Here is a 13,054-nt window from a genome sequence, read left to right as displayed (position 1 = left end):
CTCCTTGTCTCCTAATGTAGCTATTTTAAAAGTACTTATTTTTGGAGTTTCCTTCTGTCAGTTATATCCTGTCCCTCTAAGTATATTCCTTGTATATTCATTATACCTTAATTTTGAACAACTACTGTCAATATTTGTTCCTTTAGTCTTTAATTAGGGGCATATGTTGTATTACTTCTGAAATGGTGGCCAGTAAAATAAACCATCTATTTCCACTCCCTCTATTTCCATTGGGAAAGAGAGAGAATATGCAGCAGATGCATATTACACCTATAATATCTGTTCCATTTCCTGTTGTTCTGTAGCACTCCTTAGTGCAAAATGTGTTCAGTAATTATTGTGCACTCTAGAAAGTTTATCAGGGAAAGAGACCATACAGAACAGTTTTGCAGGTATGTAGGGGGATTGTTAAAAAGGACAAACTGCTGCTGTCTCTATCTGAGGAGGTGTAAATAGCATCTTGCACCTTTGCTTACAGGTCACTGGAGAGAACCTCCACAGAAAATGGGACCAAGCTGACCCACTCCAGCAACTTGAGCAGGTTTTATATTTTCTTATTTCACCTGGGAAGAAAATGCAGGAGAAATTATTAATCCAGCTCTGTGCACGAAGAGAAATGAAAGTATATGAAGAGTTTTTATGGGTGAAAGTTTAATTATTTTTAAGTTTTGCAAAACCTCAGGGTAATACTAAACAAAGATTTGCTTCCTCTATCAGAGCATGCTGTACATGCCCCCAAATCTTTTCTTGTATTCTTCTGCTGTGAAACCCTATCAGCTTTCCTTAGCCTTCTGCTTAAGAAAGCATCTGTTGGGTTTTTTACTCAGCTATTTGTAATTATGGGTGTGACTCATGAAGTGTAAAAGCACTTTTAAGATTAGTGTGAGAATAGACTCACTGTATATCTGAAGAGTAGAATCAATCCACGTCTGCATTAGTGCTAAGAATACCCACCAAACCTATTTAAAAGAAAACCCTCGAAAGATAGTTTTTATATGACAGCATAATTGAATGATGCATTCTCTAATTGTGATTAGTGCTGTTAGTGGTACTTCATGATGAGAGACTGTGAATCCAGGCCAGGAAAAATGGATTGTTTAAAACCCATCTCAGCATAAGCTTTAAGTTAGGATTCTAAAGGCTGTAGCCCTTTTTTGGCATAGAACCCAAGTTGGGACAAGAGGTGTTTCTGCTTGGATGCCTTGCATTCTGCCCTGAAAATACAGCTTTTATATATAACTCCATAGATGATAAAAGGTGGAAACAGTGCTATACATCACAGTCACAATGAAAAGGGTAATCTTTATTTTGCTGCAATACTAGGAGATAGCTGCAGCTATCTCCTATTCACTTCCACAGCTTCAAAATATGCAAAAAGATGAATTTGCTGTGTTGAACATCTTTGTCTCATGCTTTGGAGACTGTTTTTGTACTTGAAAACTGATGAACAAGGTACAAAGCATTTCCTTTGTGCAGCAGTTATTTCTAAAGCTCTCTGCCAGAGTTGTGAAGCCTACTGAAAAAAGACATCTGGTGAGAGTGCCAGCATCTCAGGCTCAAGCCGTGGATCTGGGTGCAGTCAGTTCTCCATCCTTCCATGTTATTACTTAGCATCCAACAGTCATTTTAAAGCATGTTATTTTAAACTTGAGAACAGACAGGTTTTAGCAAAATCAAATGTTGCTCTGTAATTAGGCTGCAGGCCTAATCTGTATGAGATAGGAGAGGGGATGGTTTTCTAGTTAAGAGATTTGGCAGTGTAACAAATTTTACAGGAATAGTGTTTGCTTGGCACTATAGGTAGCTCTGTTATGCTGAAAAATAGATTCCTTGATATGCATTTGGAAAGCACATTTGTTAGAGTGTTTCAGCATTTCCTTCAATTTAACTTTGCCACAAAGAGATTTACAACAAGGCTGTTCCCTGTTGCAAAACTGGAAGCAGAGGCAAAAAGTTTTTATTTTCATTCCTTGGATTTTCATTCCTCATCCATGGATAAAATCCCACATATTTTATGTTCCTGTGTGTAGCAGCCTTTTCCTACTTTGGATGAACTTAGAATGCTCTTATTTCCTTCTGTCATCAATAGTGTGGCCCAGAATATGCTTTTCCTTTGGCAAAGCAGTCTCTTAGGACAAACAGTCTGCAATCAGCTTCTGACTGATTTCTTAGTAGGAAGCTGAACAGCTGCAAAAATGGAAGATTAGATAAGCACAAGCTTAGCAACCTTCATAGCCTGCAGATAGTCCAGAGGAACAGGGACCAAAATATAGAAATTGTCTTTAAAAATGGCATTGCTAACCATTATGTGTGTGGTTGGATTTTTTGTTTTCTTTATTTTAGGAAGAAACATTTAATGAAAAATTGAGTGATGTAATGACTTTCTGGAAGAGTTGGTCACATGAACTAATTTTGTTAACTAACTTCTTTCTTCCAGGTATTAAAAAATCCAATTGTAAAGAAGTCTTTAGTGTTTATGTATGGATCTTGTTAGACCTTGGCCAATTTGGAGATATGGATAAGTAAGTACTCCATCCTCTACACTGGAACTAAGCTTTCTTTATCAAGTTTACCATTTTAAGTGAATTTGATCCAATAAAAAAAAGTGACTCTGAACATTAACAGATTTTTAGCTCTCTCCTTGTTTACTGCTTCCCCTACTGTAGCCATATTTCCTGTCTCCAAGACATGTATTGCATGTGTTAGCTGGGGAAACCCAAAGAAAATCTGTTTAGATTGCAAATTTGTGTGTTTACAACATTCATATTGGAGAAGGATTGTTTTGAGACTGAGTAGTCAAATGTTTAGTAACTTCTTGACTGTCTTATTGGACTTTATCATCATAGTCCTGTTTTTCACAGCAAGTGCTTCCTGAAACAGTGTTACAGCAGTGTCACAAATCAGTGTCTCCCAGTGCATTGCTTTTACTGTGACAGATTGCATTGCAGTGAAACATCTCTCCAGATAAAGCCTAGTTTGAACCTTCCCTACTGTAGCAAAGAGAAAAAGAAATCCCCTGTTATGTCAACATTTGTGCCAATTTGCTTGACTTAGCTTTGAATTTTAGGAGCACTTCTGAAAACAAATCACAGCAAACAGCTCAAACTGGAAGTGTCAGCTCTTGGGGAAACCAGAAAACACTACATGGCTGATACCTACCCTGAACAGAAATCTAATGAAACATTTGCTACTGCACTTTAGGATGAACTGCCTGGTGCTGGGAGAGAAGGTAGGGATGGTTTAGAGACAAAATGGGGGTTTGAGTGATGTAAATGGGAAGATGGAAATAATCTGGAAAACTAAGCCCAAACTGACAAATCAACTCAGACAGTTCAACTTCATCTAGTCTCTTGATAACTCCAGTCATCTTTTTTTTCTGCAAGTTTCCTGATAAATTTTGCCTGGATGTTGTTTACTCCTCCTGTTTTCCTAGAAGTAAACACAACCTGTGAAACCCAGGATAGGAATATTGCACCAGAGCAATTAGAACATTTAATATAGGCAATATTTAACACATGAAGGAGCTGTTTTATCTACTAGTAGGGAAGACTATTACAGCAGTCTGATTATGAGTAATTGTTTGAGTTGCAATTAAGATCTTCAGATTAATTTCCTGAATACCAGCAATTACACACTATACTACAGGCTGAGCCACAAGCTGTTCTGATGGTGTTGTTCAAAGGCCTTCACTCTCCTTCAGATTCCTGCAACTTAATCTATCTGTAACTTTCCCCTCTTCTATTTACTTCCATTGTTTCAAGTGTCAAGTAAAGATTTTTTTTCTCTTTATTAGGATTAGGTGTACTCTCCCTCTCAATATCTGCAGCTGGACATAATTTGGATTGATTCTGCAACAGTAGCTGCATTGTGCTATGTCAAATCCTAAATGTCAGAGTATGTGCTTTTTGCTGCATTGAAATTGTTGATAGCATTCTGTGACCAGTTTAGACAGGGGTAGCAGAGATGAAGAGGGTATGAAATGCAAGTTTGTAGTGGTAGAGGATGCACTATGTGAGGTCACTATGTGAGGAACACGTCTCCTGAAGAAGGCCACAAAGCTGCAAGGATCACAGAGTTCAGGGTGTGCATCTTGGGAGAGTACCACAGCTAGCAACATATGCAGATCCTTAGGGAAGGGGGAGTTTGAAGACCAAGGAATTCAAGGTGTTAACTCTGCATGGTGAGCAGTGCACAAGAAGTGCATTGGTGCTTGAGTAGTTTGCAAGTAAAATTTTACGTCCTGGTTTCATCAGCTACGATGCTTATTTGAGCAGTGCCAAGTCCCTCCTGGGAGGGCAGAGTTACGAGTGCCTGTAAACTGTGGGAGGATCAGAACAGCCTTTTCTCTAGTGATCTGACTGTTTTGTTGACTCAGCTTTTAGAAAATTCTGGTTTTATAAATTTTTATCCTGAGAAATGTGGGTTAAGTCGTATATGTCAAAAGTTCAGTATAAATGTGATTTCTGTGGTGCTTTTGGTTGGAATAGCTCTAGTTTAGAAAACTTTAATGCAGAATTTATGCAGTGCTAAAGCAAAACAGTTTACAGTAGCTGTCAGCATCAGATGTTTTCTAGGCACTACATTTGCCACCTAGCAACCATAATAGGGTAATTGTGCTGCAAGTCATCCATGTGTGCAGCCCTGTCAGATAAAGAGACTCTGCTGCAGGATTACCCACCAGTCATTAGTCATTAATGACAAGATATCTTTCTTACAGTACAAAATGCTCTGGAGATTCCCCAGGGTGAATGCACAGGGCTTCAAAACAGCACTGCATTTTTCTGTAAAAGAAAACCTATATGGTATTCCTTATGGTGAGGTCTCCAGTCAGCAGTTATTCCCTGCAAGGCAACTTTTGTAGGAAATATTTCAATTTTTTTCTTCCACTGCATTTACTGCATTTCAGAATTCCAAAACTGGACATGCATATTCTTTGAAGCTTATATTAATTGCTGTAAGAAATCAGATTCACTGTGCTACGTGGAAAAAGATATAAGCCTTTAAATAGAATGACACATTTTTTTTCCCCCCTGTCTGTTCTCTAGATGCTCTTACACCCCATCTGAATACTTGCTCTCCATTTTAGAGACCTCTTTGTTTTTTGAGGTGTCTTGTGTCTGCTGGACTTTCCTGTGAAGCCTCTCTGCTATTACTCATTACTGCAGCTATACCAATGATGGATATTCTGGACAGCCTAGACTGTCCAGAGTTAGACACTGTAGCTGTTCCCATTTTGGCAGCTGGCCATGGCACTGGCTGAGTGCTGGCAAAAACATGCTGTATTGGGGCTTGTGGGGTATTGCAAATTGAGTAAGAGGACTTAGAGGGAATGCTGCTGCTGGGAGAGCAGTTACTTATGAACCCAGGGCAATTCCTTTAATTCCTTTAGTCTTCTGAATAGTCAAGGACTCTGTGGTAAGAATATCAGCAAGAAAATCAGAGAGCAAGCAATCCGAAAGACAAGAAAAATGCTTTAAAAGCTAAAGGAGAATACAGGGCACTGGGAGACACTGTGAGTGTCACTCCAGAAACTTCTGGGGATTATCCCAAACATTGCTCCTCTCCATTTTACTTGTTGAAGCACTGTATGGAAAGACTGTAGCTTCAGGTGGGATATAGGATATCAGATATGAAGGTCTTCTGGGAATAGTCTTCCAGATTTAGGTACACATTTTTTTTAACAGAAAAATCAAGAAAACATGTAGGTATTCAAACATGATAGGTATTACTAGGGTGTAATTTAGATCTGCTCACAGTTATAACTGTAAACAGTCTAGCCTTATATGGTGTGTGGCTTCTTTTGGAGCTTTTTATCAGATATTTGGATAGAGATGTGATTAGTGTGATTATTTGGATCTCATATTTCTATTTTATGTAGTCATGATTACTTCTGTTTGCTTGAGTGTTTACATAGCCAGAGTTCCTTTTCTTTACTTTAGTTCCCATCTCTGCAGACCTGTCTGTTCCTGGCAGAAACCCTTTTGTTCTAGTATAGGCTGGCTGTGTTCCCTCAAATAAGCTGACTTCTTTCCTTACATACAATTTTGTGTGTGGCAGAAAGGTGATAAAAGTGGAATCTTTGCCTGCATGGTTTCAAAATAAAACAGGGATTTTTACATTTTCAGAAGATTAACAGCAAGATTGTGAAAGTTTTTCATGTGTTCTGATAGAATCCCCTTTCCTACTGTATTAGATTACTATTGGCCATATGCTACTAAAAAGACTGAGAAAGAAGATTAAATTTAAGGAAAGCAATTGGCTCCATAGGAAATGCATGCCTCAATTCCTACAGCATGACAGGTCTGAATGCTTGCACAATCAGGAAAGCAAACACCAACATACGGAGGAAAAAGAGTTGAAAACCAAGATTAGTATTTTTTTGGAGGGGCGGAAATGCAACTTACTGTTTTCATTTCACCACAGTTGTTTAAACAAAATGGCAATACAAAGAAACTGTGAAATTTTTATATTCTAAAATGTGCAATAGGATTCAAAGTGAATAGTGTCAGATTACTATCATGGGGAATGAACTTGTGTGCTGCTGTGCCTCATAGATATGGTAGACTGCTGACATCAAATGAAGAAACACATAAAAATATAGCACTTATGTGCTGGATGAAAAATGATTAATTTATGACTCTGCAGCTTTGAATGTCTGACTCTCTTTGAACTGTCAGTTTGCAAAATGCTTTCCAGAGTGCCTCTTTTATTTATCCTCTGCACTGAGCAGAGTGTGGAAGTGCTTTTCCTTTTCCCTGAAACTTGAATCTGATAGGAGGTGTGAAGACCAAAGAGAAACAAAACTGTTTGGCAGAGTCTGTAGCAGCCCGGGAAATGCCACAAGGGCACTTCAGACACTTTTGCAACCTCTTAATCCTGATAAGCCAAACAAGAAAAGCTCAAAAGCTTAAAATTCAAACTTTTCAATCTATCTTTCTCTTCATGTAAATAATTGTTTCTTGTCACTTCTACTCAGTAGTCTGGATTTACCTCCACAGACAGTTCAAATTAAGTTTATAGTTCTTAAGCGCCTTATTTCAAAATAACTTAGATAGTGGAACGGTGCAGAGACTGTCTTCCATATGATGACAAGCAAAATTAGTTTTTGCTTGGATATATAGGGATATATATTTTTTAAAAATAATTGCCCTCTCCCTAAGCCTACAAGGGGAAAGTGGCATCATTTCCTTGTGGCACTGCACATAATGACATTTTCAGAATGATTGTTCAGAGCACAAGATGGGAGTTTTCATGGAGCTACATTCGGTGTCATACAGTTTATTTTCAACTGGTGTAAAGAAAAATGCTGCAGGATTGGCTTCAAGTTAAGATCAAGTGAACACATGAATTAGTGCCTTCTAGCCAGGAGCCTCAGTCTGCTAAACTGGCTGCATCACAGTGGGCAGTAATTCCCATTCTTGTCAATGTCAGCAAAGAACATGTAGACCAAATAGACAAAGAGCCTAAATTATACACCTGAGGCTGATCTTACTAGAGACAACTGAGACAGTCCTCGTGCAGTGCAGGGTTTGTAACTTGTGTGCTTGTTTAGTGTGTGAATAGCCCCTGGGACTGTCAATTACAGTCACCTTCCTTGGGACACCTTACCTCTGGTATTCCAGTACAATTAATTCTGCTTCTGTTCACTGTAAATGGTAGAAGTCAAGGTATCTGGCACAGTAGGTTAAAAACTATGCTTCTAAACATGTGGAAATGAGAAACTTCTAAAAGGCAATAGAGCTCCAGAGAAGGAAGGTGGGGCTGTAGTCTGTAGTTTGGCATGAGCTGAGGAAACAGACAATAAGTGATTGTAAAGACAAACCAGTCTAGAGCATATAAAAGAGTATCATAAATCAAACAGAGGAGCTGGTTCCTTCACTCCATAACAGACACACAGTGGCAATCATTCATGCTGTGAGGTAGCTCAGAAAGTCTCTGGTCCAACCCACTGCTGAGAGCAGGGCAGATTGCTCAAGGCCTTGTCCAGTCGAGTTTTGAGTATCTGCCAGGCTGGAGATTGCACAGCCTCACTTTCAATATGTTCCAGTGTTTCCCCCTCACTGAAAAATTCTTTTTAACAATTTAACAGAAATTTTCCTTCCTGCAACTTGTTAGTTCTTATACATCTGTTTTTTTCAGCCATTCTCACAGTTGTATGGAGTGTTTTACCTTGGTAGCATGTCACAGCTCCATAAGTAGCTCTGTGCAAGTAAGCAGCCTATCTCCAGTTCATATATCCACTGCAAACCCTTAATTTTTATTAATCTTACTTACCATGATCCTTTAGAAGAAGGCAAAACAGGAGGGAATAATGGACTCTATAGGTTTCCAGAAGTCTGCTAATTCATTTCAAAGACTGAGTATTGCAGTTATTATTTTGACAGATGTTTCCTTGTTTTGTCCTAGACTAAACATTTGATTGCTAATTTTAAAAGATTCTCAAGTTAGTAGTGTGCTGACAAACTCAAGGGAGGAAGTGAGAATTGTGCTTTCTTTTTCTTTGACTGGAAATTAGTCAAGGTTGACATACTGGCAGTTCAATATTAGCACATGTTCTGGCTAAATATTGCTGCTAATTTCTGTTTCTCCTTTGCATGCCTCTGTAAAAGGCCCCAGCAAGTATCCAAACACTGGTGTTCTCAATAACCCTGCAGTTATTAGTAAGCATTTAACTGGTTTGTCTCCCTCTTTGGAAGTGACATACACATTTATGAGAATAATTTGGAGGTTTGAACAAGAGTTCAAACCATCAGCTATCTCTGAACTCAGGTGGAAAGGCAGAAGGAGAAGCTGGTTTGAGACTCTGTTCAAAAGCAGGTCTTGTTTAATCTAATATTAACTACTTCTGTACCAAGAAGTAATAGCAGGGTTATTCTGTCCTGCTAAATAGTATTATTTACTGTGTTTCTGGTGGCTTCAGAAGGTCCACACGTGAATCTTAAATGCTGTAAATTCATGGCTGCCCCCAACTTCTTGAAGGCAGGAGGCAACAGAGGATGATGAGAAAAGAAAAATCAGCACAATAGGCAGTGGTGTGGGTGCAACAGCAGCAGCTATAGAGACTGGCTGTGGTTTAAAACCACATGGTAGAATTTTAAGTAAATGTTAGCAATATCCATTGAAGAATTTTTTAAGAATCCTTTCTGTTCATGATAAACACATAAGGAAGGAAACAGCCGGCTGCAGAGGTGAACAGCGAAACTTGCTGAACAGCTCAATATGAGCAAACAGCAGATCAGCTCTAGGAGCACATATGTTGGGAGTATGATCTGAAAATAAGGTAGGGGTAGATTAGGAAAGGTTTTGGAGAATGAAGGTAGGAGAATCAAAAAAAGATCTTTCAGGCAGATTTTGACAGAATCATTTAAAAACTACAAGAGTAAAAAGTGTTGTTGAAGGAAGTCAGTAGCATAAAACAGACTGAAACGACAGTTTTAATTATACCCCCAATATATTAGGGAGAAAACAAAAGTAAAGAAAAAATCAGTAAATAAAGTAAGTCCAGAATGTTTTAAGACCACTGTACATGGGAGGCTTCTATAGTGCTGCTACAAGGGACAAGGAAAAGAAAGTGGGAGAAATGAAAATATTTGGAGCAAGGTGATTTCAGTGTCACAGGTTTATCAGTAGGAGCTGAATAGTGAGATCAGCTTAGAGAAACTGTGGAAGCTCCTGTAGCAACAAAACAACTGCTAGAAGCAATTGAAAATGAAATTGATTGCACAGAAAAAAAAAAAAAATCAATGCACAGAAGAAGGACTGAGTTGTGAGGGGGAAAAATCTACACATTCCTCTAGACCTCATTAATCAATTTCCTTCTTTGAGTTATACACATAAAATGTTACGCACTTTTCTCTGGGGCTGTAGCAGTGCTCGCTGAAGGAAATAAAGGCAGCATCTGTATATCCAAGCACTCGTGGTGGTGCATAAGGGAGTATTGAGGAAAACTTGTTTACCGGCATTTCATCTCCCTTTCCATTACCTTTTTTTCCCCAAGAGGTAAGTCGATGTAAGTTTGACCTTTCTTCTCAGTGGCTGGTTACAGCCAGTCCACCACAGGAGTTGGAGTGCTTTCATAATTTCCTGCTGAACAATACCTGGTGATCTGATTACCAAGTATCCAAAGCAATCTGATTAACATTTATCAAAATTAGCAATTTTGAATGATAAACAAATAATAGCCAATACAAAAGCATTCAGTGCTAACAGCTCTAATATTATCTTTGAAGCCTGAAGAATTTCCTCAAGATTTAAATTTATTAATGACTTATTTCTTTCTGCTGATCCAACTGGATTCAGTTTGTCATGATCAAAGCTCTCTGGGTAAAAAGAGAATAAAAAATGAAGAGAAGCAAGCAAACACTTTTTCTTTCCAGAAATCTGATCTATGTATCTAATTTGTTTAATGTATCCTTCAAAAATGTTTATAGGCTTTTCTCATACCCCTCTGCAGACTTTTTACAGTGAAGAATTTTTCTGTCCTTATTAAATTAACAGCAAATTTATTTGAAAAAATAGGAAAGTCTTCAGGGGGAGCAGACTTCTCCTAGGAAAAGCAGCTGCTTTGCAACCTGTACATCATCATCAGAAAGGCAGAAATTTATTGTATAAACAGGGAAGTTTTGTCTAGAAAAATATACTATGTCAGAGTATCTGAGTGTTATTTCTGGTCAGAGTCTTCTAGAGTGTAGGATTTCTCTGGACACTTCCTCTACAGTGAGGGAGGGTAATGAGAGGCTCTTCTCTTAAATAATGCTGTTCACTGGTTTGATTAGGTTTTTGCTTTTTTTAATTTGGGTTATAGTGGACACTGTAAAAACTGCATGCTTGGCTCAGCAGGCCAAGCACTGAAGACTTCAGGTCCAGTGGGTGCTTGTGCAGGATTTTGGCTGCTGGTCCCAGTGAACTGGGGAAGGTGTTTGTGCAAAGACACTGCCAGGATCCCCCAAACACATACAGAGAACACAAAAGCATGTGACATTAGCTCTACATTCCATGTGCTCCACTAAGAAATTCTGAGCTCAAACTGCTCAGGTCAGTCCCTATGTGCATCAGGAGTCAGGTTTTGAGAAGTCCAGGGAAAATGATTTCCCAGAGGGACTAATGGTTTGGGTACCTCTGTTTCCAGAAGTGAACGTGATGTACCTGAAAGGAACTCATCTTTCAGCACAGCATTCCTTATCCCTGGCCACAAGCATTGGGGAATTCTGGTATTGACCCAGGCACGGTCACTGTGGAAGCCTGTGTGGCCCACAAAGGTGTGGATACCACACCTGTATTTCAGAGGATGCTTTCCTGAGGATGTGTGGGGGGAGTTGCCTTGGGTCCAGTGGGATCAGCCATCCCTTCCCACGTTCCTGTGCACCCACAGCTTCCTCGCTGCTGAGGAGGTACAAGAATAGAGAAGATTGTTGCTCCTGCTGTACTGTTGGAGAACAGTGTGATCCTTCCTTGGGGCCTGAAATAAAAGTGAAAGTAGGTCACTTCTCTTCATTTGGATAGGTACTCATAGGCACACTATCCAATTAAATTATTCTCTTATTAAATATTTCCAGAAATTGTGACCTAAATGGGTCTCATTCATAGATAACTGGCAAAAAATCCTCCCTTTTGATGTATCCAAGAGATGTTCTAACTTGCCTCTCTTACAAGTGTGGCAAATGGTAAGGAAACCCCCTTCCCTTCTGCTGCAGGCATTGCTCTTGTCTAACACTGAGGCAGAACAGGTCTTCTCATTTTGCTCCTAACACAATCTCTATGTGACCATCCATGAATGTAGTTGAAATCAGGTGATCCATCAGTATTGCCCTTTCCTGGAGTTGTTGTGAGGTGTTAGTAAACCGCAATGTTTACTTGCATTGAAATTAGAAATGTGCAAAACATTTTGTTAAAATATACTTATGATAAAATAATGCTTATTTTTAAAGTTTCAGATTAAAAGTACAAAGTATAGGTTTACTGGTTTTGTCTTGTCAGTCCACCAACACTAACAGATGCATGAAATGTGAAAGGTGTATTCCTGCTGCTTTACAGTAATTTCAGTGAGCATGTATCTGGTGTTTCTTGTGTATATTAAGAATATCTTGAAATTCAAATGCTGATTTCACAGGTATCATGAGGTAACATGCTTTTATGAGCACATAATGACTGCTATGACCACATAAAATACAAATAATCTAAATTGTTGTAAGCTTCAGAACACTCTTATTCCTTAATGACCAGGAAATCTGAATAAATGTATTCTATTGAGCAGCTCTTTATTATAATCCTACCTATGGGAATTAAAACCAGGGTGAATAGAGGAAAAAAGTCATCCAAATAGATGTGAAGATAATAGTTCAGTCCTGAGCACAGTAGATTCATATTTGTTAAATATTCTGTCTTATAATGCATAATTTCATTTGTTTTTAAGCCAGTTTCACTTCAGTTTTTCAGAATATTTGATGCAAGAAGGGAACTGGATTGGACTTGGAATCCAATAAATATTGAGCTGTGCTGTTCTAATGTGCTTTCTGGTTGTATTCCATCTACCCTATACACAGAGGGTAGGTCAAGCTATATTGGCTCTACCAATATAGATACTGTGTTCAATAGACCTTCATGCACTCAGGCAATGGAGATGTTTTTAATTAAAACATAGGATGATTCAAATCAAAGATAAACTAGTAAAATAAAATGCAAATTTCAAACACAGTTCTGTAGTTTTCTCAGTTTTTTTTTCAAGAATGTATTTTAATTCCGTCTTTTAGAGGGTTATGACTTTGCCTTTTTGAACAACACATCTCAAAGGTTAGCTATTTTTCCTTTTCCTCTCTTGTCTATATAATGTTTAATTCCCAATGTACTGAAAAGTCCAGATCAAAAAGTACTTGTATGAGATACAAAATTCTGTAATTTACAGAAAAATAACTACTTGGTTCCTAATGCTTAGATCTACCTCTCCTGTCATATTATCCTTCAGTTCTAAAGATTTATTTTGCCTGGACCAGTTCCAGACTAAACCTTAATGCTGCAGTCTCAGCAGATGCTGATATTTTCAAATAAAAATGATTCA

This window comes from Haemorhous mexicanus, chromosome 17 (genome assembly GCF_027477595.1).
Source record: "Haemorhous mexicanus isolate bHaeMex1 chromosome 17, bHaeMex1.pri, whole genome shotgun sequence".
NCBI classification, from domain to species: Eukaryota; Metazoa; Chordata; class Aves; order Passeriformes; family Fringillidae; genus Haemorhous; species Haemorhous mexicanus.
The sequence above is the reverse complement of the archived record's forward strand: the minus strand, read 5'-3'. Positions refer to the sequence as shown.